The sequence below is a fragment of the Meriones unguiculatus genome, chromosome 10 (genome assembly GCF_030254825.1).
Source record: "Meriones unguiculatus strain TT.TT164.6M chromosome 10, Bangor_MerUng_6.1, whole genome shotgun sequence".
NCBI lineage: Eukaryota > Metazoa > Chordata > Mammalia > Rodentia > Muridae > Meriones > Meriones unguiculatus.
Genome location: NC_083358.1, coordinates 107,894,806 through 107,918,737, shown reverse-complemented (window position 1 = coordinate 107,918,737; position 23,932 = coordinate 107,894,806).

Genomic DNA, 23,932 nt, shown 5'->3' with positions numbered 1-23,932 from the left:
TAAGATTGTTGATCATCGGCGCCTAGGCCAATCGTCATCAGAGAGGATTCCCCCGGCAGCTGACGGGAGCAGGTGCAGAGACCCACTTTCAAACATTAGGTGGAGCCTGAGGACCCCTGCGGAGAAGGGGGAGGGAGGAACCAGAGGGGCGGAGGACACCAGGAGAACATGACCCGCGGAATCAACTAAGCAGGGCGCACAGGGCTTCACACAGACTGAAGTCGCAATCAGGGAGCCTACATGGGTCTGACCTAGGCCCACTGCGCACATGCTGTGGTGTTTAGTTTGGGGTGTTCGTAGGAGCGGGGGTGTCTCTGACTCTTTCCCCTGCTCTTGGGAACCTTTTCCTCCTACTGGGTTGCCTCGTGCAGCCTTGATATGAGGGTTCGTGTCTGCTCGTATTGCATCTTGCTATGCCGTGTTCAGTTGATATTCCCTGGGAAGCCTGTTCTTTTCTGAGGGAAAACAAGAGGAATGGATCTGGGGGAGAGAGGAGGTGGGAGGGGAAACTGAAAGGAGTGGAGGGAGGAAAGGCTGTGGTCCAGATGTATGAGAGAAGAATAAAAGCAAAGATTATTGATCATATGACTTTATTACAAAGAGGTTATAGGCCTGGAGGGATGTCTCAGGCGTTAAGAGTGTATAGGGCCCTTGAAGAGGACTCCAGTTCAGTTCCCAGTTCTCAATGTGAGTAGCTACCAACTGCCTAGAGCCCCGGCTTTACACTCTGACCTGACATCTCTTTGCTAGCCAAGGACACCTGTCCTCATGTGTGCATGCTTCCACACAAACATACACACGTCCACATAATTTAAGTAATAAAAATAAACCTTCATGCAAATCAATGGCTTGCAGCCAAAGCCATCTCTGTGTGTGCATGTGTGTGCACGTGTGTGCACATGTGTGCACGTGTGTGCACATGTGTGCACATGAGAGTGTGTGTGTGGTGTGGTATGGTGTGCATGTACATGCATGTACATTGTAACCACAAAGCCTGTGTGGAGATCAGAGGGAAGCTTGTAGGAGTCAGTTCTTTCCTTCAGCTCCGGGTTCTGGAGATGAGACTCAGGCCATACGGCTTGGTGTAAAGGCCTTCACCCACTGAGCCAGCCCGGCAGCCAATACCTCCTAATGATGAAACAAAGTTTAGCTGAACTGCAGCCACACTCCTTCACTTATTACTGTATATTGTGTGATTGTTTTGCTCAGTAATGGCAATATTGAGCAGTTAGGTAAGGGATCAAAAAGCCCACAAAAATCTAAAGTATTGATTTTTCTCACCCTTTACAGATAGAAGTTCCCCAAGTGTGTGTAAGCAATTTTGGGAAAGGGTTGTTACTTTGACAATACAGTTTAAGCCAATTTTAATTTCAAAATCATCACTTTGCCACTTGTTAGACTTGACTTTGAATGATTTACTTGGCTCTTAAAGTTTGAGTTTTGTCATGTTTACGATGGAATAATGTGAAAATTACAGAGTTTTTTTGAATTAAGTTAAGAAATGAATAACTGAGCAATGAAATATTGGGAGATGTTCAATTGGGTGTATACTACTCTGTGGGCTCTTCTTTCTTCCACCCTTATCTGCCCCTTTTCTCCAACCCTTAAAGCCCCCAAACACAAGAAAAAAGAAAAAATAGAAGGGAAAGGGCACAACATCATTTGGCATTGAGTTCCTTGGGGCAAGTTTGATCTTTGCAGTCAGGATATCTAATTTCTCCTTCTCCTCGTCCTCCTCCTTTCCTTCCTCCTTCTTCTCTCCCTTTTTCTTGTTTCTTCTTTGCACATGACTACTTAACAAACTGTGACCAACAGCAAACAACCCACCAACCTCTTGGGGCCCTAGCATTTGTATACCCTCTAAAATGTCCCCAGAATTCCAAATGTCACAAAATCACAGAAACCATCTTCAACTGGCAAAACCATGCCTCTGCTAAAGCACAAGGCAAGTCACAGTCAGCTGCTGTGGACAGTCTGAAGAGCCCCATGTCCCACACCCGAGATTAAAACAAAAAACACATTTCCACAATATTTCTGTGTTTTTCAAGAAACCAAAACTTTCACTACGATTGGAGAATACACTGTCCTAGTTACGGTTTCTATTGCTGCAACAAAACAGCATAACCAAAAAGCAAGTTGGGCAGGAGAGGGTTTATTCAGCTTACACTTCCACATCAGAGTTCATCACCAAAGAAACTCAGGACAAGAACTCAAACAGGGCAGGAACCTGGAGGCAGGAGCTAATGCAGAGGTCGTGGAGGGGTGCTCCTTACTGACTTACACCTCATGGCTTGCTCAGCCTGCTTTCTTATAGAACCCAGGACCACCAGCCCAGCCCAGGGATGGCCCCACCCCCATGGGCTGGGTCCTCCCCCACTGATCACTAAATAAGAAAATGCCTTACAGCTGGCTCTCATGGAGCCATTTTTCTCCACTGAGGTTCCCTCATTTCCAACAGCGCTAGGTTGTATCAAGCCGACCTAAAACTAACCAGCGCACATACTGTCTCAGCTTCCCACATGCTCCCACTTGATGCTCCCTTTTGAGATGTTTGGTTTGACTCACTCCTTTAGTCATCCTTACAGTTCCTCTGGGAAGCAACTAGTACATCATCAAACCCACACATTTTTGCTTTTTTGTAAAACAAATAATCATGATCAGGCCTTACATTCTGTCTTTCTTGTGTCATGGTTACATATTCTGAACGCAATGTTACATGATTCCAGTATGAAAATAAGAGTAGATTTCCATACCGACGCTTTTTAATAATATGATTTTCTCTGGAAAAAAAGAGGAAATATGACTCTAGTCACACTATAAAGTGTTTAATAAAATTAGAGCTAGTGCTTTCATGCCATTCTCTCTCAGATGGAAGCTGAGACTGATGTTTGCTGGCTCATTTCTCTCTTCCCCTGACTATGTCTAAATGGTGCTGATTCACTCTCTCAAATATACTTCAATTTATGTGTTTATTTCTATTCCCGCTGCCAAACACAAATAGAATTTAAAGCCTAGATCATTGTTATTCTTCAAGTCTTAGCTTGAACATCACTTTTTTTTTTTGAGATTTTCAAGTTGCGTTTTATAGGCTTACATAAGGCCATATTCATGCAAGCATACAATGTGCTTTAAGCATGTCCTTCATTTCCCGTACCCTCCCCTCCCCACTCTCACTCCTGTTAGCCCTCTTTGTTTTCCTAGACATTTTTCTCTTCTACTTTCTTGCCATGTGCACATATATGGTTTTATGGCTTTATAAAGTTTAAGAACAGTGAGAGAATAAATGGAATATTTGGTTTTTTGAGATCCTCTTAGACCACTTAACACGATTATTTCCAGTTGAATCCATTTTCCTGTAAATGACAAAGCTTTATTCTTTTTTGTGACTGAAAGACTTTACTGTGATTATGAACCACACTTGGTGTGTGTGTGTGTGTGTGTGTGTGTGTGTGTGTACACACACACAAATTCTTTTATTGTTCAGGATTGTTTTAGTTATCCTGGGTTGTTGTTTTTTTTTTTTTATGTTTCTATACAAAGCTGAGAATTGTCTGTAAAAACTTGTGTTGGGATTTTGATGGGGACTTCTTTGAATCTGTATATTGCTTTTGGTAAGGATGGCCATTTTCATTATGTCCACGTCCATTTTTTTACAGATCCACGAGCATGGGAGATCTTTCCATCTTCTGACATCCTTTTCAGTTTCATTTTTGAAAGACTTGAAGTTCTTGTCATATAGGTCTTTCACTTGTTTGGTTATAGTTACTCCAAGATATATTAAAAATATTATTTGGGGCTACTGTGAAGGGTGTTGTTTCCCTTATTTCTTTCTCAGTCCATTTGTTATTTGTATATAGGAGGGCTACTGATTTTGTTTTGTTTTGTTTTAGTTAATCTTGTATCCACAGCTTCACTGAAAGTACTTATCATCTGTAGGAGTTCCCTGGTGGAATCTTTAGAGTTACTTATGTGTGTTAGCATCTGCAGGTAATGATACTGTGACTCATCCTTTTATAGGTTCCACCCCCTTGATCTCCTTTAGTTGTCTTGTTCCTCTACCTAGAACTTCAAGTACTATACTGAATAGATATAGACGGTGCAGAATTTTGCCTTGACCTTTCCTTGATTTCAGTGGAATTGCTCTAAGCTTCTCTTCATTTAATTTGATATTGGCTATTGGCTTACTGTATATTGGCTTTCTTGTGTTTGGGTATGGGTTGAATCCACAGTCTCTCCAGAACTTTTTTTTTAAATTTTTATTAATTACACTTTATTCACTTTGTATCCCCCCCATAAACCTCTCCCTCCTCCCCTCCTAGTCCCACCTTCCCTCCCCCTTTTTCACATATGCCCCTCCCCAAGTCCACTGATAGGGGAGGTCCTCCTCTCCTTCCTTCTGATCCTAGTCTATCAGATCTCATCAAGAGTGGCTTCATTGTCATCTTCTGTGGCCTGGTAAGGCTGCTCCCCCCTCAGGGGGAGGTGATCAAAGAGCAGGCCAATCAGTTTATGTCAGAGGCAGTCCCTCTTCCCATTAATATGGAACAAACTTGACACTGAACTGCCATGGGCTACATCTGTGTAGGAGTTCTAGGTTATCTCCATGCCTGGTACTTGGTTGGAGTATGAATCCCTGGAAAGATCCCTGTGCTCAAATATTTTGGTTCTGTGTTCTCCTTGTGAAGCGCCTGTCCTCGCCAGATCTTACTATTCCCCACTTCTTTTATAAGATTCCATGCACTCTGCCCAAGAGTTGGCCATAAGTCTCAGCATCTGCTTTTATACGCTGCAGGGCAGACCCTTTCAGAGGCCCTCTGTGGCAGGTTCCTAACTTGTTTCCTCTTCTTCTTCTTCTTCTTCTTCTTCTTCTTCTTCTTCTTCTTCTTCTTCTTCTTCTTCTTCTTCTTCTTCTTCTTCTTTCTTCTTCTTCTTCTTCTTCTTCTTCTTCCTCTTCTTCCTCTTCTTCCTCTTCTTCCTCTTCTTCCTCTTCTTCTTCTTCTTCCTTCTTCTTCTTCTTCTTCTTCTTCTTCTTCTTCTTCTTCTTCTTCTTCTTCTTCTTCTTCTTTTTCTGTCCATCCTCTTTGCTTTTCGGGATGGGGACTGAGCATTTTAGCCAGAGTCCTCCCTCTTGATTAGTTTCTTTAGGTGTACAGATATTAGTAGTTTTATCCTATATTATATGTCTATATGAGTGAGTATATACCATGTGTGTCTTTCTGCTTCTGGGATAGCTCACTCAGGAAGATCCTTTCCAGTTTCCACCATTTACCTGCAAATTTCATGATTTCCTTGTTTTTCATTGCGGAGTAATATTCCATTGTATAGATGTACCACAATTTCTGTATCCATTCTTCAGTTGAGGGGCATCTGGGTTGTTTCCAGTTTCTAGCTATTACAAATAAAGCTGCTACAAAGATGGTTAAGCAAATGTCCTTATTGTGTACTTGAGCCTCTTTTGGATATATGCCTAGGAGTGGTATAGCTGGATCTTGAGGAAGCGCTATTCCTAGTTGTCTGAGAATGCGCCAGATTGATTTCCAGAGTGGCTGTACAAGTTTACATTCCCACCAGCAGTGGAGGAGGGTTCCCCTTTCTCCACAACCTTTCCAGCATGTGTTGTCACTTGAGTTTTTGATCTTGGCCATTCTGATGGGTGTAAGGTGAAATCTCAGGGTCATTTTGATTTGCATTTCCCTGATGGCTAGCTAAAACAATCCTCTACAATAAAAGATCTTCTAGAGGTATCTCCATCCCTGATCTTAAGCTGCACTATAGAGCAACAGTAATAAAAACTGCATGGTACTGGCATAGAAACAGAATGGTGGATCAATGGAACCAAACAGAAGACCCAGAAATAAACCCACACACTTATGGACACCTGATCCTTGACAAAGATGCCAAAACCATACAATGGGAAAAAAAAGATAGCATCTTCAACAAATGGTGCTGGTCTAACTGGATATCTACATGTAGAAAAATGCAAATAGATCCATACTTATCACCCTGCACAAAACTAAAGTCCAAGTGGATCAAAGACCTCAACATAAAACCAGACACATTAAATCAGTTAGAAGAAAAAAATGGGAAGACCCTAGAACTCATTGGTACAGGAGACAACTTCCTGAACAGAATACCAACAACACAGGCTCTAAGAGCAACAATCAATCAATGGGACCTCATGAAACTGAAAAGCTTCTGTAAAGCAAAGGACACCGTCATCAAAACAAAACGAATGCCTACAGATTGGGAAAGAATCTTCACCAGCCCTCTATCTGACAGAGGGCTAATATCCAGTATATATAAAGAACTAAAGAAGCTGAAAGGCAACAAACCAAGTAATCCAATTAAAAAGTGGGGAACAGAGCTAAACAGAGAATTCTTGATAGAGGAATATCGAATGGCAGAGGAACACTTAAAGAAATCCTCTCCAGGACTTTTATCATGAAAAGGTGTTGAATTTTGTCAAAGGCTTTTCAACTTCTAATAAGATTATCGTGTTGTGTTTTTCTTTCAGTTTGTTTATATGTTGGATTACAATTACTGATTTTCACATGTTGAACCATTCCTACATCTCTGGGATGAAGCCTACTTGGTCTTAGCTTTTTAATGTGTTCTTAGATCTGGTTTGCAGGTATTTTTGAGTATTTTTGCATCTATGTTCATAAAGGAAATTGGCCTGTACATTTTTTTCTTTGGTGAGTCTTTTGTGTGTTTTAGATATCAGGGTAACTGTGACCTCATAAATGAATTTGTCAATGTTCCTTCTGTTGCTACTTCATGGAATAATTTGAGGAGTATTGGCACTAACTCGTCTTTGAAAGTCTGGTAGAATTCTGTGCTAAAACTGTCTAGTCCTGGGCTTTTTTTGACTGCTTCTAGTTCACAAGGGTTTATAGCTCTGTTTAAATTTCTTCTTTGATCTTGATTTCACTTTGGTAACTGGAATCTATTAAGAGAATTATCCATTTCTTTTTTTATTTTTCAGTTTGGTGGAATATAGGTTTTTAAAGTACATCTTTATGATTCTGTAGATTTCCCTGTTGCCTGTTGTTATGTCCTCCTTTTCATTTATGATTTCATTATTTGAATATTCTCTCTCAGCCTTTTAGTTAGTTTGGATAAGGGTTTGTCTATCCTCAGAGGACCAACTCTTTGTTTCATTGATTATTTTTTACTGTTCTTTGTTTCTATTTCATTGATTTCAGCCCCCAGTTAGATTAGTTATTGCTGTCTACTCTCTTGCATGTGTTATTTCTTTTTGTTCAAAAGCTTTCAGGTGTGCTATTAAGTAATTAGTATGAGATCTCTAGTTTTTTTGATGTAGGTATTATGTGCGATGAACTTTCCTTTTGGCATTACTTTCATTGTGCCGCTTAAGTTTTGGTATGCTGTGTATTAATTTTCATTGAATTTTAAAAAGTCTTTGATTTTCTTTTTATTTCTGTCTTGACCCAGTTTTCGTTTAGTGGAGATTTATTCAGTTTCCATGAGTTTATAAGCTTTCTGTTGTTTCTGGGTTTGTTGTTATCAGAATTTAGTCTGTGGTGGTCTGATAGGATGTAGGGAGTTACTTCAATTTTCTTGTATCTGTTGAGACTTACTTTGTGTCCAAGTATGTGGTCAATTTTGAAGAAAGTTCCATGAGCAACTGAGAAGAAAACATATTCTTTTGTGTTGGGTGAAATGGTCTGTAAATATCTGTTAGGCCCATTTGGTTTATAATATTTGTTATCTCCAATATTTCTTATTTAGTTTATGTCTGGATGACCTGTCCCTTGGTGAGAATGGGGTACTGAAGTATCCCACTGTCAGTGTGTGAGGTTCAGTGTATGATTTAAGCTGTAGTAGTGTTCCTTTTACAAAGTTAGGTTTCCTTGTGTTTGGGGAATAGATGTTAAGAATTGAAATCTTGGTGGATTTTTCCTTTGATAAGTATGAGTGTCATTTCCTAACTCTTTTGATTAGTTTTGGCTTGAGGTGTATTTTATTAGATATTAAAACAGCAGTTCCAGCTTGCTTCTTAGATCCATTTGTTTGGAATATCTTTTTCGAGCTTTTTACCTTGAGGAAATGTCTATTCTTGATATAGAGGTATGGGTTCTTGTACGTAGCAAAAAAAGATGGATCCTGGTTTTGCATCCATTCTGTTAGTATGTATTTTTTTTTTTGAGGAAGTGAGACCATTGATATTGAAAAAAATATCGATGACCAATGATTTTTGATTGCTTTTGTTTTGTTGTTTCTGTTGCTGGTGGTGGTGGTGTGTGTCCCCTCTTTTGTTTCTTCCGGTGTGGGATTATTTATTTCCTGTGTTTTCATGGGTAGAGTTAACCTCCTTGGGTTGGAGTTTTCCTTCTAGCACCTTCTGTAGGGCTGTATTTGTAGATATTGTTTAAATTTGACTTTATCATGAACTATCTTATTTTCTCTATCTATAAAAAAACAAACCCTGGTCCTCTGGAAGAGCAATCCATGCTCTTAACCACTAAGCTAAGTTGTCAGCCCCATGAGGTCACTTTTTGATGAGCACTGAGTGGAAAACAAGTATCTCTGTGTCCTTTGCCCATTTGGATCTATCCCTCTACATAACCCTCCTCCAAGTAACTTTCTTAACCAACTTTCCAACCATACCTTTTCCAAGTTCCTGGCTATCTAGCCAAATCAGGAATCTGCATATTCTCACATCCAGCCATTTTCTTTCCAAGTAAAATGTACAGTCAGGTGCACTGTCTAAAGTTTTGCCCACTGTGAAGTGCAGCAGCCTATTTGGAGTTAATGGCAAACTGGAGTGGGCATCTGAGCAGTGGAACTCGGCCTCTTGGCCCTGGCTGTAATTTAACAGCCCTCTACAGCAGAGGGCTCTGGCCCTGAGAAACTCCGTGCAACTATGGTAACCAGACAGGAAGTTCTGGGTAACCTTGAGTGAGCCCTCACATGTTTTCGCTAAGTAAAGTTGCCTCCGTGAGAAGCTGCTTGTACTTTCCTGCTATATAAGTGTTGGTTTTACTATTGTTAAACTGACACCTTGATCAGAGCCTAGACTTGCTGTCCTTCTGTGTGTCGCCCTGTCTCTCTCCCCCCAGCCCTAGATCAGAGCCTAGACTTGCTGTCCTTCTGTGTGTCGCCCTGTCTCTCTCCCCCCAGCCCTAGATCAGGTGGTATCAGGTGTCATTGCTGGCCGGTGACAGTGAAGAGTTTCCTTTCTAGGGTTGTCCTAGAAAGGGACTGTGTGACAGTGCAGCTGTCCGTTTCTGGACGGTGCTGGCCTGCATGTATCTTGACCTATCTGCTTTCCCATAGTTTTCATTGTACGAATCTTAGTGTGCTTATGTTCAGTGTATATTTTTTTATTCATTCTTGGCTTATTTTTCCTTTGTTGATTCATAGTGACCTTCTTTAAGTCTTCCAGATAGTTTTGGATTGGAGTTTTCTTTCTCCGGTAGAAGCATAGTTATTCAGTTGTCCTTAGTTTCCACTTCCTCGGTGTACCGTTTGCCACCAGAACGCTTTCAGTCTTTGTGTACCTTTGCATGTCCCTTGTCTCTTCCAAGGAACAAACTGTGGCACAACACACACACGCACAAATATATATAGAGATAGATAGATAGATAGATAGATAGATAGATAGATAGATAGATAGATAGATAGATGTATTTCTAAATGCCCATAGTACTTTGAGTGCATATTTTCCTCTGGGTTTAGGAAATGTAGCTTTGTTTTATTAAATAGGTTTAACCAAATAGGTTTCCTACGCCTTTAGTTTATACATCATCTCTTTCTTCTGGCCTATAGATTCTTAGGTTTGGTATGATGATCAGTTCTGAAATTGTTGAATGTTGTGGCCATGCTGCCACTTGTGTCTGCACGGAGCTGACCCCTTGCGAATGGCATGGCAGACGCCTGAAGAGGCTTCCCCATTGAAGCAACTGCCTGCATCCGCAGCCGCTGCCTGGATCTCCTCCCATCAAAGGCTTTCACAGACGCAGCGCTTTCCATACAACACCGGGAGGAATATGATTCGTTGCAAATGAATGGATTTTTGAAAACATCCCAAAGCTACTTGAAGTCAGTTGGCTTTGGAATAGGTTCAGTGTAGAGCATGAGCGATGAGGCTGGGTGATAATAATACTGTGTGGGCTTTTGTGGCTCGGAGAGGTGAGCTACTATGTGCCTAGAAAATTGGCTTGAGTGGAAACAGGGGGAAAGGCAGACTCTCTGTGAGACCCCCTAATTGGGCTCGTGGTCCCAGCTTCCCCTCGTTCCCTTCCCACAGTGACCCAGTTGCTGGGCGGATTTTCCAGAAGGGGGTGGATGTTTCATGATTCCCTTCGATGGAGTGAATAATTGAAAGTGGAGAGTGGTGTGTCAGCGCTTCTTTGAAGGATGTAATTAGGTAAGATCATGCAAGAAGGAAACCCATAAAGTTAATAAAATGCAGACGAGAAGGAACTGCAGCTCTGCTCATCTGTGTCATCTCATTTACAGAATTTAAGATGAGACAATAGAGATAAACCAAGAAGTTACACTTGCTCGTCAGAACAGCCTTAGGAGTCTGACCTCTGGCCAGCGATCAAAGGGAACATCCCCTATCGAAGGCCTGTCTTCGCCGTCTTGATCTGAAACGGAGGAAGAAGAACAAAGGTGGCATTCTGGGTGCATTTGAGGTTCATTTTGATTCTATTCACAGTTCCCAAACTTTTTTAACTGGTAAGCTGTTTGAGAATATTTGAACAGATGGTCCATCCACACCTGAATTCTCCTGCCTACAAAGATGTCAAGAAAAAAAATGTTTCTATTGGCCCTTCTGGAGTCATCGTAATTCCGGGGACAGAATAGATTTCAAACTATTGATGACTGCGTCACTGATAACCTCTCCAAATGCTTTGGAAAGCATTCGTGTATTTCCTTTGGCTATTGAATTGATTATTTTGAGTTTCAAAAAAATTGCCCCCCCCTCTCTCTCGTGTGTGTGTGTGTGTGTGTGTGTGTGTGTGTGTGTGTGTGTCTAAGAAAGGGAGGGAGAGGAAGAGAAAGAGAAAGAGAAGGAGCAGGAGACTGAGGAGAAGGAGCAGGGAGAAGGAGAGGAGGAGAAAGAGGAGCAGCAGCTTTTTAGATTTCACAAAGCTAAAAGAAGTGTGCATTTGTCTGTTAATGAGCAACTTGCTGAGGTCTGAATTAAGTACAGAGGAGGGAATATGAGGATAGATGAATTTCAACAGAAGACGAGTACACACAACAGGAAAACTGACCAGGGGATAGTTACCAGGGAGAGAGGGAAGGACAAAGACATCAGAGGCAACGGTAGTCCACTGCATGCACCATCTGAAGCCTAGGTTTGGATCAGATTAAGCCTGGATATATTTATCCAGAACACACACACATGCACACCACAACTTGCATTTGAAGGTCAAAAAGCAGTAGCTTTCTGATTGAACCCTCAGTCCTCCTCTTCCATCATGAGGCTCCCACGGCCGCAGGTACCTCAACCTCCCTGGCTCCACATTACATTCTCTAATTGCTGACAACCAGCAACCTTGCTCCACAGATGTCCTGTGCCCTGCACCGTTAAGCACCAGCTTCTGTGATAAACCAGAAGTTAACTGAGTCAGTGTGATTTCCTGGGAATCAGCCCTCTTCTTTCTCATTTATATGTTTCTCTATAAGTGGTGCCAGTCACTGTGGGTTGGTCAATGATGGTCAGTATTTGCCTATATACACATAGAATTAAAACTTCCCCAAAAATTCATAAGAAGATACATTACCAAACATTTTACGACCTGGACCAGAGCAGCTGGCCTTCTGGCACGGCCAGACTGAGGTATAATACCATGACACACCACTCAACAAAATGCACAGCAGAAACAAACACATTTTCAACTCTTTTTTTTTTTTTAAATACCATGATAACCGGAAAGCTATTTGCTTGTAGAAGCAGTTAACATGGATATTGACTGACATTTCTGCACACACACAAAATATCATCACCACATAAGATATATGTCAATCTAAATAACACCCAGAGAAAGACTTTCCGTAGACTAATAGTTTATTAAAGATTAGCAGGGATCTGCAAACCAGGATAAGGTGTGTAGTTAGGGAAACGGAAACAAGAGAAAGCTTGTCAAAGCGCAATGAGGTAGAAACAATTATCTTTAGATATAAGAATCAACTTAAAAGGTGACGCTGGAGACATTGAAGATGGCTCAGCAGTTAAGAGTGAATTTTGTTCTTGCAGAAGACCGTAGTTCAGTTCCCAGCTGCGCTCACACTAACTCCAGCTCCAGAGCATCCATGTCCTCTTCTGGCCTGGTCAGGCAGCTGCACCCACATGCACATCTTCTACTCCCCCACATACATATAATTACATATAAAAATAAATATTTTTGAAAGGGAAGCATTGGCCCTAGGTTAAATGAACAATTTTGGAGCAGACATGCCTGAAGAAGTACGTTCTGTTTAAGGTACACCTGGCCTCTGTGTAAGTTGTGGTTCTGACAGGATCTTCAGTGATCCTATTACCGTGTATAGGCGTGGAAACATCTGCTTACTATCCTCCGGGTTTTATTTGTTTCGTGAGTTTCACACAAGTAGCTCTAGTGTGATTCTGACAGCTGTCCACAGGGAATGTCAATAAACAGTTAGCAGCGTTTTTGAAGTTGCTACCACGATAAATCCACATTACTTATTGACATAGAAACAAAAACAACAACACATGTCAGTAAAAGTCCTGAGATGTCCTAAATTTAATTATAAAAGTCTGGACAGGTGGAAAGATAGGGGAAGTTAACAAGACCTTTGGGGGATCCAATAGAGAGACGGCCACGCATTATTTTATCTTCAAGGTGTGTGCTCATCATCCTCAGTGATGGATTCCACAAAGTCGTTTTCACTCCAGGATGTTGTGCACTGTAATTCAAGTCATCCCCTCACTCTTCTCCCCCTACCTCCATCTACTAGTCCCTCTTTCCCCAAGATAAGTTTGTTTCCACTTTCATGCCATATACAAATAAATTACTCTGTATACAACCCATAAATGGGAGAAAGCATACAATATTTGTCTTTCTGAATTACATCCATTTTTTTTTCTATGACATAATTTCATTCTTTTTAATGGTTGAATAAGACTCTTGTGTATGTTTTACTTTGCCTCTCTGTGGCTGTGCTAAAACACTAACAAAAAAAATTGGAATAGAAAGGAGTTTATTTGGCTTACATGTTACAGTCTATCATCAAGGAATGCAGTAGCCTGAATTACATACAGTCCATGGAGGAAAGACACTAACTGCTTTCCCTTGGCTTGCTCAACTGACTTTCTTAGAAGCCCAGGCCCTGGCTTGTCCTGAGATGGCCCTGCCCACAATGGGTGGGTCCTTCCACATTAATCATTAATTGGAGGAATGTCTCATGGACATACCCACAGACCAGTTTGGTGGAGGCAGTTCCTCGTTTCCAGTTCCTGCGCTCCAGGTGACTCTACTTTGTGTCAAGCTGACAAAGATTAAGCAGCTGTGTCTATGTGTCTGTGTGTGTGTGTGTGTGTGTGTGTGTGTCTGTGTGTGTACTAATATCCTGTCTCCATTCATGTATTTATAGATGCCTAGAATGATTCTACAAGATAGAAAGTTGCTGTGTTATTTATTTACTTGTTTATTGAAACAGGTTTTCATGTAGCTCATGATGACCACAAACTCAACATGAAGCCAAGGATGAGTTTGAACTCCTGATCCCCCTGCCTTCATTCCCAAGGGTAGAGTTGATAGGTGAGAATCACCATACTTGTGTAACAGCTATAGGGAATGGTGCTGTAATAAACACGAATTTATAAGTGTCTCATTGGTCTCTTGGCTTAGAATCACTTAGGTTTATACTCAGAAGTGGTATAGTCAGGTCAAATGGTAGTTCTGTTTTTAAATTTTAGAGGAATTTTAATTTTTTAATAATATTACCCAGCTGTAGCCCCACCCTTGTCCCCTCCCAATTGTGCTCTTCCTCCCTCCCTCATCTCCTCCCATGCCCCTTCCCCAGTCCACTAATAGTGGAGGACCTCCTCTTCTTCCATATGACTCTAGCCTATCAGGTGTCATCTGGACTGTCTTTCATAGTCTTCCTCTGTGGTCTGGTAAGGCTGCTCCATCCTTAGGGGGAGATGATCAAAGAGTCAGTCACTGAGTTCATGTCAGAGACAGCTCCTGTTCTCCTTACTAGGGAAGCCACTTGGAGACTGAGATGCCATGGGCTACCCATGTGCAGGGGTTCTAGGTTATCTCCATGAATGGTCCATGGTTGGAGTACCAGTCTCAGAAAAGACCCCTGGGCCCAGATTTTTTGGTTCTGTTGTTCTCTTTGTGGAGTTCCAGACCATTCCAGGTCTTTCTATCTCCCCCTTCTTTCATAAGATTCCCTGCACTCTGCCCAAAGTTTGGTTATGAGCCTCAGCATTTGCTTTAATACCTTGCTAGGAAGAGTCTGTGATAGTCGGAGTGAAAATGGTCCCCATAGGCTCAGAGGTCCTCTGTGGTATGCTTCTGTCTCAATCCTTGTTTTCACCCTCTTCCAATGTCTATCCCATTTGCCTTTCTGAATGAAGATTGAACATCTTACCCAAGGTCCTCCGTCTTGCTTAGCTTCTTTAGGTGTACAGATTTTAGTATGATTATCCTATATTATATGTCTAATATCCACTTATAAGTGAGTATATACGATGTGTGTCTTTCAGCTTCTGGATACCTCACTCAGGATGATCTTTTCTAGATCCCACAATTTGCCTGCAAATTTCATGATTTCCTTGTTTTTAATTGCTTAGTAGTATTCCATTGTGTAAATATACCACAATTTCTGTATCCATTCCTCCTCCGTTGAGGGACATCTGGGTTGTTTCCAGCTTCTGGCTATTACAAATAAAGCAGCTATGAACATGGTTGAGCAAATGTCCTTGTTGTATACTTGAGCATCTTTTGGAGATATGCCCAGGAGTGGTACAGCTGGATCTTGAGGTAGTGCTATTCCTAGTTGTCTGAAAAAGCACCAGATTGATTTCCAAAGTGGTTGTACAAGTTTACATTCCCACCAGTAATGGAGGAGGGTTCCCCTTTCTCCACAACCTTTCCAGCATGTGTTGTCACTTGAGTTCTTGATCTTAGCCTTTCTGATGGGTGTAAGGTGTAATTTTGATTTGCATTTCCTTGATGACTAAGGATGTTGAGCATTTCTTTAAGGGTTTCTCTGCCATTTGGTATTCTTCTCTTCAGAATTCTCTGTTTAGCCCTGTACTCCAGTTTTTAATTGAATTACTTGATTTGTTGCTGTTTAACTTCTTGAGTTCTTGGATATCTACATGTAGAAAAATACAAATTGATACATACTTATCACCCTGCACAAAACTAAAGTCCAAGTGGATCAAAGACCTCAACATAAAACCAGACACACTAAACCTGTTAGAAGAAAAAGTGGAGAGGAGGCTTAAGCTCATTGTCACAGGAGACAACTTCCTGAACAGAACATTAACAGCACAGGCTCTAAAATCAACACTCGATAAATGGGACCTCGTGAAACTGAAAAGTTTCTATAAAGCAAAGGACACTGTTGTCAGAACAAAATGACAGCCTACAGACTGGGAAAGGATCTTCACCAACCCTATATTTCTGACAGTGGGCTAATATCCGGAATTTTAATTTTTAGAGGAATTTTCATGTGGCTGAGCTAACGTACAGTTCCACCAGCAGTATGTCAGTGTTCTTTTCCCTCTCATCCTTAACATCATTTTAAAATTTGTTTTCTTAATGATAGCCATTCTCACTGATAGAAGATGGAATCTGGAGATTATTCAAATTTTCATCTCCCAGTGGCTAAGGATATTGAGTGGTTTTTCATATGTTTATTGACAATTTGGGCCTTATCTTTTGAGAACTGTGTGCATCTCGTTAGCTACTTATTAATTATGTTGTTTTGTTTGTTTGAGGATTTTGATTTTTTAATTATTCAGCCATTCTAGATAATAACCTGTCTTATGAACAACTAGCAAAGGCTTCTCTATACCCTATAAGCTCTCACCTCCTCTGATTGTCTCTTTGGAGAGAGAAGTTTCTCAGTTCATGAAGTCACTTTCCACACTTTCGGTTTTATTTTCTAAGCCTGCATCTTGAAGGGTGACTGTTACGTCTTTCTCTAACAGCTTCAGAGGTTAAGGTCTTGCATTAATGTATCTGATCCATTTTGAACTGACTCTCATAAAAATGAGAGATACAGAACCACTTTCTTTGTTTTATATAGAGACACCCACTTTTGCAAGCATAACTGGCTATCTTTTTTTTTTTTCCCCAAAGAATGTTTTTTTCCATGGAGTCTTTATGATTCCATAAAGAATCAGGTATCTGTGTGGCTTTATTTCTGGGACTATTCTATTCTATTGATCAATGTCTTAGTTACTTTTCTATGGCTGTGATGAAGCAACATGACTGAGACACAGCTATAAAAGAGTACATTTGGGGCTTACCGTTCCAGAGGGAAAATATTCTAACACCATCATGGTCAGGAAGCATGACAGCAGACAGGCAAACATGGCAGCTGGAGGAATAGCTGAGAGGTCATATCTTGACAGAAAGCAGAAGGCAGAAAAAATGTGCTGGAAACAGCACATGGCTTTTGAAAGCTCAAAGCCTGAAGCCAGTGACATACTTGAATGAGAAATGAGGACACGACCGCTCCCTGGTATGGTTGAAAAGAAGGCTTAATATAAATATGAGGGAGAGAGCAGCCAGAGCATCTGAAGGAGTCCACCTGAATATGGCCAGCAGACTGAACCAGGCCATAAGAGGAGAGAGAGGGAGAGGACATGGGGAAAGGGGCAAATGGACCAAAAGAGACCAGGACTGGAGCCAGCTAGGAGCCAAGAGCCAAGAAGTCTCTAAGCCAAAATGACTAAGTTATTTAGGAAGAGAGGTTCTGGGAAGGAAAGCAGAAGCCCAGCCCTAGGAGGGAGAGATTTAGGGTAGGGGGTAGGATGAGAAGTGCTGGGAAGAGCCACAGGTACTGAGTGAAATTTGTCCTGGGTTTCTTTGAGACCTAACAATATTGTTTTTCCAGTAAGGCCACACCTCCTAAACCTGCCTGTGATAGTCGGAGTGAAAATGGTCCCCATAGGCTCATATGTTTGAGTATTTTAGTCTTCAGTTGACAAACTGTTTGGAAAAGATTCGGTGTGGCCTTGTTGGAGAAAGTGTGTCACTGGGGATGGGCTTTGATGTTTCAAATCCCCATGCCAGGCTTAGTGATTCGTTTTCTCTCTTTCTCTGCCTGCCTGCTGTGTGTAGATCAGCTACTACTCCAGCATCATGCCTGTCTGCTTTCTGCCATGATGATAACATACTATCTCTCTGAAACTGTAAACAACCCCCCAATTAGATGTTTTCTTTTATAAGAGTTACCTTGGTCATAGTGTCTCTTCACAGCAAAAGAACAATAATTAAGACAGAAGTTGGTATCAGGGACTGGGCATTGCTGTGACAGGCCTGATCATGATGTTGTTTGGAGGAATATCAAAGACTTTGAGACTTTGGACTAGAGAAGTATTAAATCCTGTTGGTGAGACCCCCAAAGACCACCAGGAATCGACTCTGCTGCAAAACACATGAGGATTTATTGGATACAAGTTCGAACCTGGGTTACAAGATCCCTGTGGAAACAGAGAGGTATGTGGTGGGGAGGTCTAAGGGGACAAGGATTTTAAAGGGTAAAACCATAAGTGGGGGGGAGACTCCAAGCCTTGGCATTACACGATTGGGTAAGGGAAACTGACTTTTGAAATGATTGGTTTACTTTAGGCACCAAGTCCATAAACAGATCTGGCCTGGCCATCTGGGTGGGTTGCCAAGAGACAGTATCTCTTTAAGTAGTTCTGGCCAGGCCACCTGGGCCAGTTTCCTAGCAACTGTATCTCCAGTGGGCAGGAAAAGAATGCAGTAAGGCTGGTTTCTCCCTGCTGGTGGCTGGACATATCTCCACCTGGCTAGCCTTCGTTCAGGCTTGTGCTTTAAAATTTAATTCAATAACCCCCCCAAAAAAAAACCCTAATTTTTAATTCTTTGGTCTTTCAGAAGCAGTTGAATACCTTAAGCAGGATTTACTGGCCATCCTAGTAGAAGCATGGAAGCCAGTAATGCCGAGGGTGATATGGTCAACGGGGTCCCAGATCAAGAAGTCACAGAGGGGAAAAATATTATCAGCTGATCAGAAACCATTCTTGGGATATATATATTTATATATATATTTATATTTATATAGATATAGATATAGATATCTTTTTTTTTTTCAAGTAATGTGGCTGCTTTTTTCCCCTTGTCCTTAAAATCTCCCTAAGGCCAAATTGAAGAGTTTTGAATCAATGTTGTTGGCAGAGCAGGTTTCAAGACAGAGTAGTACTGACCATTGCCAAATAGTTATTAGTGATCCCACAGATTTATAAAAGGGTAAACATCAAAAAGAAATTTAAAATGTAGTTTCCAGGAGACGAATGCAGAGGCCAAGTCTTGTACTCAGGGACATAAAAGTTTAAAGAAAGGCCTGATTCAAAATGGAATAACGGAGTGCTTATAATGGCAAGGACCTGCCAGCTAAGCTTCCGGTTTGTAAAAGGAATGAAAAAAGGATCAAGGAAACCATCAACAACAGAAAGCTTGTGCAAATGTAAGTCAAGGAGGGGCCCAGGTTCCAGCCCTAGCAAGCAGAAGAACTTGGTAGATTTGGCCATGTGGTTCTGGTTTTAGAATCAAGGCTACAGAAAAGGAACTACAGAATCTTCCTCTGAGGCCAGGCACATCCCTGTATGGAGGCCTAGAGAGATCATTGTGCAAAGCTATGAAGATGAAACCTGGGACTCTTGGAACTGTTGGAGTTGGCAGAGTCTTGGAATACCTACCAACAGGGTACGGAACCAGCCAGAGAGAGAGAACTGTGTTGAGGTCAATATATATGAAAAGGAGTTGGAGATCTGAAGAAAACTTAGACATCAGATGTGAAGACACCGAATTTGGAGTTCACCATGCCGAGTTTCGTTCTTGCTTTGGTCTAGTATTTTCTCACTATGCTCCCTTTCCTCATTTTTCAAAATGGTAACATATATCCTATGCCATTGTATAGATCAGATCATTGGAATATGATCTTGTTTCTAATTTTAAATTTCCAGGGGTTACAGTTAAGAGGTTGCTTTGTGTCTCAGAAAAGACGTTGGACTTTCAAACAGTGTTTAGGCTATAAAAGATTGTTGGGGGGGTACAAAGATCTTTGCGCCCACATATCACCAGGGAAAACAGAAATGGTAAACACAGAGAGCCCTCTCCTCAATGGAGGCGATATAATGTCTTCATCCATCTAGAAAGCTTGAGAGTGGATGTTAAAGACCTGGTTGGTGACCTTTTTCACTCTGTGTGGCAGGAGACTGTGGTTGTTTGGATAAAAATAGCCCCCCCCCCCGGATTGCCTCACAGGGAGGTGTGGCCTTGTTGGAGGAAGTGTATCACTTGTGGGCTTTGAGGTCTCAAACACTCAAGCCAGGCCCAGTGCCCCTCTCTCTGCTGCCTGCTGATCCAGGTGTAGAAGGCTCAGCTACCTCTCCAGCACCACGTCTGCCTGTGCGCTGTCATGCTTCCTGCAGTGATGATGAAATAATCTTCTGAAAATGTAAGCCAGTTCCAATTAAATGTTTTTCTTTGTAAGAGTTGCCGTAGTCCTGGTGTCTGTTTACAGCAACAGAATCCCTAGATCTCCGCCATCTTTTGCTATAGAGACAGACCTCATCCAAATTCCCCAGAATGATCATCTCAGACTCTGCCTCCCTACATTGTTGACTTCAGTTCCCAGAGTTAACAGAATCTCTCTTTAGAGAAGATGTTATATGTGCATTTTGCACACTGCTGACTCTGTTATCTTCGTTAGATTCTAGACCTTTTAGCTATGGAACCCATCCTCATGGCCACAGGTTCACTGTAAAGGACTTTTAAGGTGGTCACACCTTAAGCTTTATTGTGCATCTGAAATTGGAATGATTGTTGCCTGGAAACCTTTTCCCAAATTGTACCGTGTTTTAAATATGCCGATAATGAAATGCCTGGCATTAGACTCCCCAAAGTCTGATCAAGGTTGACAAGGTCAATCTTAACAAGATTTTCATTTTCATCTCTTTCCCTGCCTGAACACCTGCTGTGTCCCCCTCAAGATTATGGGGACTTTTGAAGTTGGACCAAATGCATTTTATGGCTACAAGCCCAAAGGGCCAGGGAGTGGAATGTGGTGGTTTAAATAAAAATGGCCCCCATAGGCTCATATATTTTCATACTCAGTCCTCTGATGATTATTTGGAAAGGATTAAAAGGGGTGGCCTTGTTGAAGGGGGTGTGACCTCAACTAGATGGGTAAGACACTACCCAAACAGTGTCTATAATGAGGAACCACATATTCAGACATCCAAGAGTATGGGGGGGCATCTCATTCAAACCATCACAAGCAACGTTTCTATTTTGTGCCAATACCATGCCAGTTTCCCTTTGGAGTGGAGTTGGGTATGGTGATCCAACATTGGCCTTTACACTTAGGTTTGCTTAGGCTATTTGGAGCCTGTGGTGTTTTATATGAATTTTAGGATTGCCTTTCTATTTCTATGAGGAATGCCATTGGAATTTTGGTAAGGAATGGCCTGAATCTGTTGATGTCCTTTTGTGAAGTATTTATGGCATAGATTCTGCCAACCCATGGGTATGGGAGGTCTTGTTCCAGAGTCTTCTTCAATTTCTTTCTGCAATGTTTCTAATTTTTGGTTGTAGAGGTCTTTCACTTTCTTGATTAAGATGTTTCCTAGATATTTTTGAAACTATTGTGAATGGGATTGTTTCCTGTTCATTTTCTCATCATATTAATTTTTTATAAATATGAGAGCTATTACTCTTTGTTCTACATTGATTTTTGTACCCTACTTCTTTGTGGAAAATGTTTATAAATTCTAAGAGATCGCTGGAGGAGTCTTCAATACTTCTTGCATCTAGGTTGTATCCTGTACAAATATGGATAATTTATCTTTCTCTTCCTTCTCTGCCCATTTAGGTTGCTGTCTTCCCACGACAGCAGCATCTTTATGACCTTATGTTTCCTGTGTTGATAGTGTCTTGTAACCAGAGAGTAGGGTTCACAGGCCAGGCAATAGGTACTATACGTGGAGGTGGCATTCAGTCAACCACCGGCACTACGTTCTCTGTGTTAACATCAACTCTCCAGACTTTTACCCCACACAAGCAGAAGTGAAGCACCTTCTTAAGATTACCCTCCTGCTGCAAGCTCCCCTGGCTTTAGCATGATTGTGCCTGTTATCTGACAGCCAATGTAAGTTCGGTGTAAGCATTGTATGCTTTCTTCCTGTTGCCCTAATTTTACAAAAATACCTTACCTCTAAAGATGGCAGAAAGTTTCAGTTGCTTCCTAGCCTGGCTGCTAGGTGCCATGAGTCTTTGTCCCAGGACTGGGCCTTTCTTCCTGGTGAGCCTCTGTGACAGTTTAGTAGACACTTTGATTTCAGAGATCCCTCATTCTTAAGGGGTCCTAGGAAAGTATGTATACTCAACAAGCAAGAACATAGCAGTGGCCTGTTCAAGTGTTCTTTATACTCCCATAACTCAGCCAGTTCTCTGAAATGACACCCATAAGCACCATAGAGCAATGGAAAGAGCTAATTGCCCATATTGTTTAATAATATCAATGATGGTAATTGATATTTATAGTGCCCATCTATGCCAGGCTTTATGCTGAGTGTTTGATATGTAACAATGATATTGTAAGATAGCTACTGTTATTATCTCCACTGTGTGGGTGTGAAAAACTAGACCACTAAGATTGCACACCAACAGATCCCCTGTCTTGCAGCCCTTGGGTGTGAGTCAAGTTTTATCAAGTAAAAAGAAGAAAGTTGAATAAAAGTAGACAAGGCCAAGACCATGGCAGAAAATTTAAACCAAGTTAAGGAAAACATCAAAAGCTGACAACTTTGGAGGTGACCATCTCTCCCTGATTGTCTCATGATGTCACTAGATCTAGAGCTGCCTCACCTGCACTTTCCAGAGCAGTGGCTCTCAGCTCACAGGTGGCAACTTTCCCAAGTGACAGAAATGTCCTCTGTGATTCCTATGTTGATCTCATCTGAGTCAATCTAATGAGATGGCTTGAAGTGGGGTCCCTTTCAGCCACGGGCTGGAATCAGTCGTGAGAAAGATGGATGGAAACATGCAGTCCCATCTATTGACTCGGGGAAAGGACTTTGGGGTTGCAGATAAGACTCCATAAAAACTCTTGAGAGATGGACTTGAGTTTCTAAGCTGGCAAAGAACATAGCAAGGTTCTGGGAGGGAGCCTCATCCAGGACATGGAGGTTGTAATTCCCTACCCCACCTCTGCGCTGTGCCTCCTTCTAGCATTCCTCTGTTGCATCCTCTGCAATAAAGACATAAGTAAATAAAAAAGCAACAAGCAAATGCTTTTAAGCATGAGTGAAGCATTTTCTTGAGTCCTCTAACAGCCTCTTCCACTTGTTAGGGCTGAGGACGGGATGTTAGCAACCCTTAATTTATAATGAGTCAGTAGGAAGTATGGGAGGGCAGGACCTGTGGTTGGCATTTGAGGCCTTATTCTTTTGTGGGCCAAATGGTTAATTGAGGTTTGATGCTTACTCTGGGTGGATGGTGTAAGAGTTACATTAAATTGGAGGGCACTTAACAAGTGTCACAGAGCTGTCTGGTACGGAACACTCCAGCATGTTTGCTGTCAGTGTGTTTTGTGTGATGTGTGTATGTGTGTCTGTGTGTGTTCAGATGTGGGTGTGTGAGAAATAGGGAGAGAGAGAGATTGATGTATTTACAAAGTTGTAGGACCAGAAAAAAAAATTTCCAAGGAATGGGGCCATTCCCATGTAAACATGTAGCACTGGCTGATGTGAAGCAGAGTTAGAAGAAAGAGAATTTATTCTTGAGATCACTGTACGAAAACTGCTTGGGCAATTTTTCCAAATTAAATTAAAAGTGTTATGCCTGCTGCATTTACATACATGCATATATTATATGTGTGCAGGTGCACATGCATTTGGAAGCCAGGCAGCTTCAGATGTCACCGTCAGGAATGTAGTCTGTGTCCTTTGAGACAATCTTTTACTGGCCTGAAATGCACCCATTAAGCTAAACTCAGGGAATCGTTCTGTCTCCCCAGCACTGGCTTTAAAAGCATGTGTCACCACACCTGTCATCTCTATACGGGTCCTAGTGTTTGCAAGGCAAACATACAGCAAGGTTACAAACCAAGCCTTCCCCCACTTATGCATTTTTTTCCTATATTCGTTTTTCAGTGCTATTTTTTAAAAGATTTAATTATTTTTATTTTATGTGTGTGAGCGTTTGCTTGCATGTATGTACATGTGCACGCTACATGTGCCTGGTGTCTGTAGAGGACAAAAGAACATGTCAGATCCCTTGGAACTGGATTTACAGGTGATTGTGAGCTGCTGTGTGGATACTAGAAATGAAACCTAGAACCTCTGCAAGAGCAGCAAGTAGCAAATATTGTTAATCACTAAACTATCTTCCGGCATAGCTCCATGCTATTTTTAATGTGCCAAAGTTGGGGTGGGGGGATTTGTAATGACAGCAATATTCATTCTACACATTTGGGCCACCGTTGGTAAATGGTAAATGGCTAAATGGCTGTTTTAATGAAAATAGATGTATGAAAAGAGACATTGTAAGTGATGAACTACTCTGCATTAATTTGACAATAAATTATCTGGAAGTGAGCCTCTCGGTTATGACTTTATACTAAGCCTGCTGCTCAGTACAAATGACTGAGGAAGGGAAAGCACACAGAATCACTGTCACCTGGCTTATCTCTGCCCTTAGTGTGGTTTCTCTAC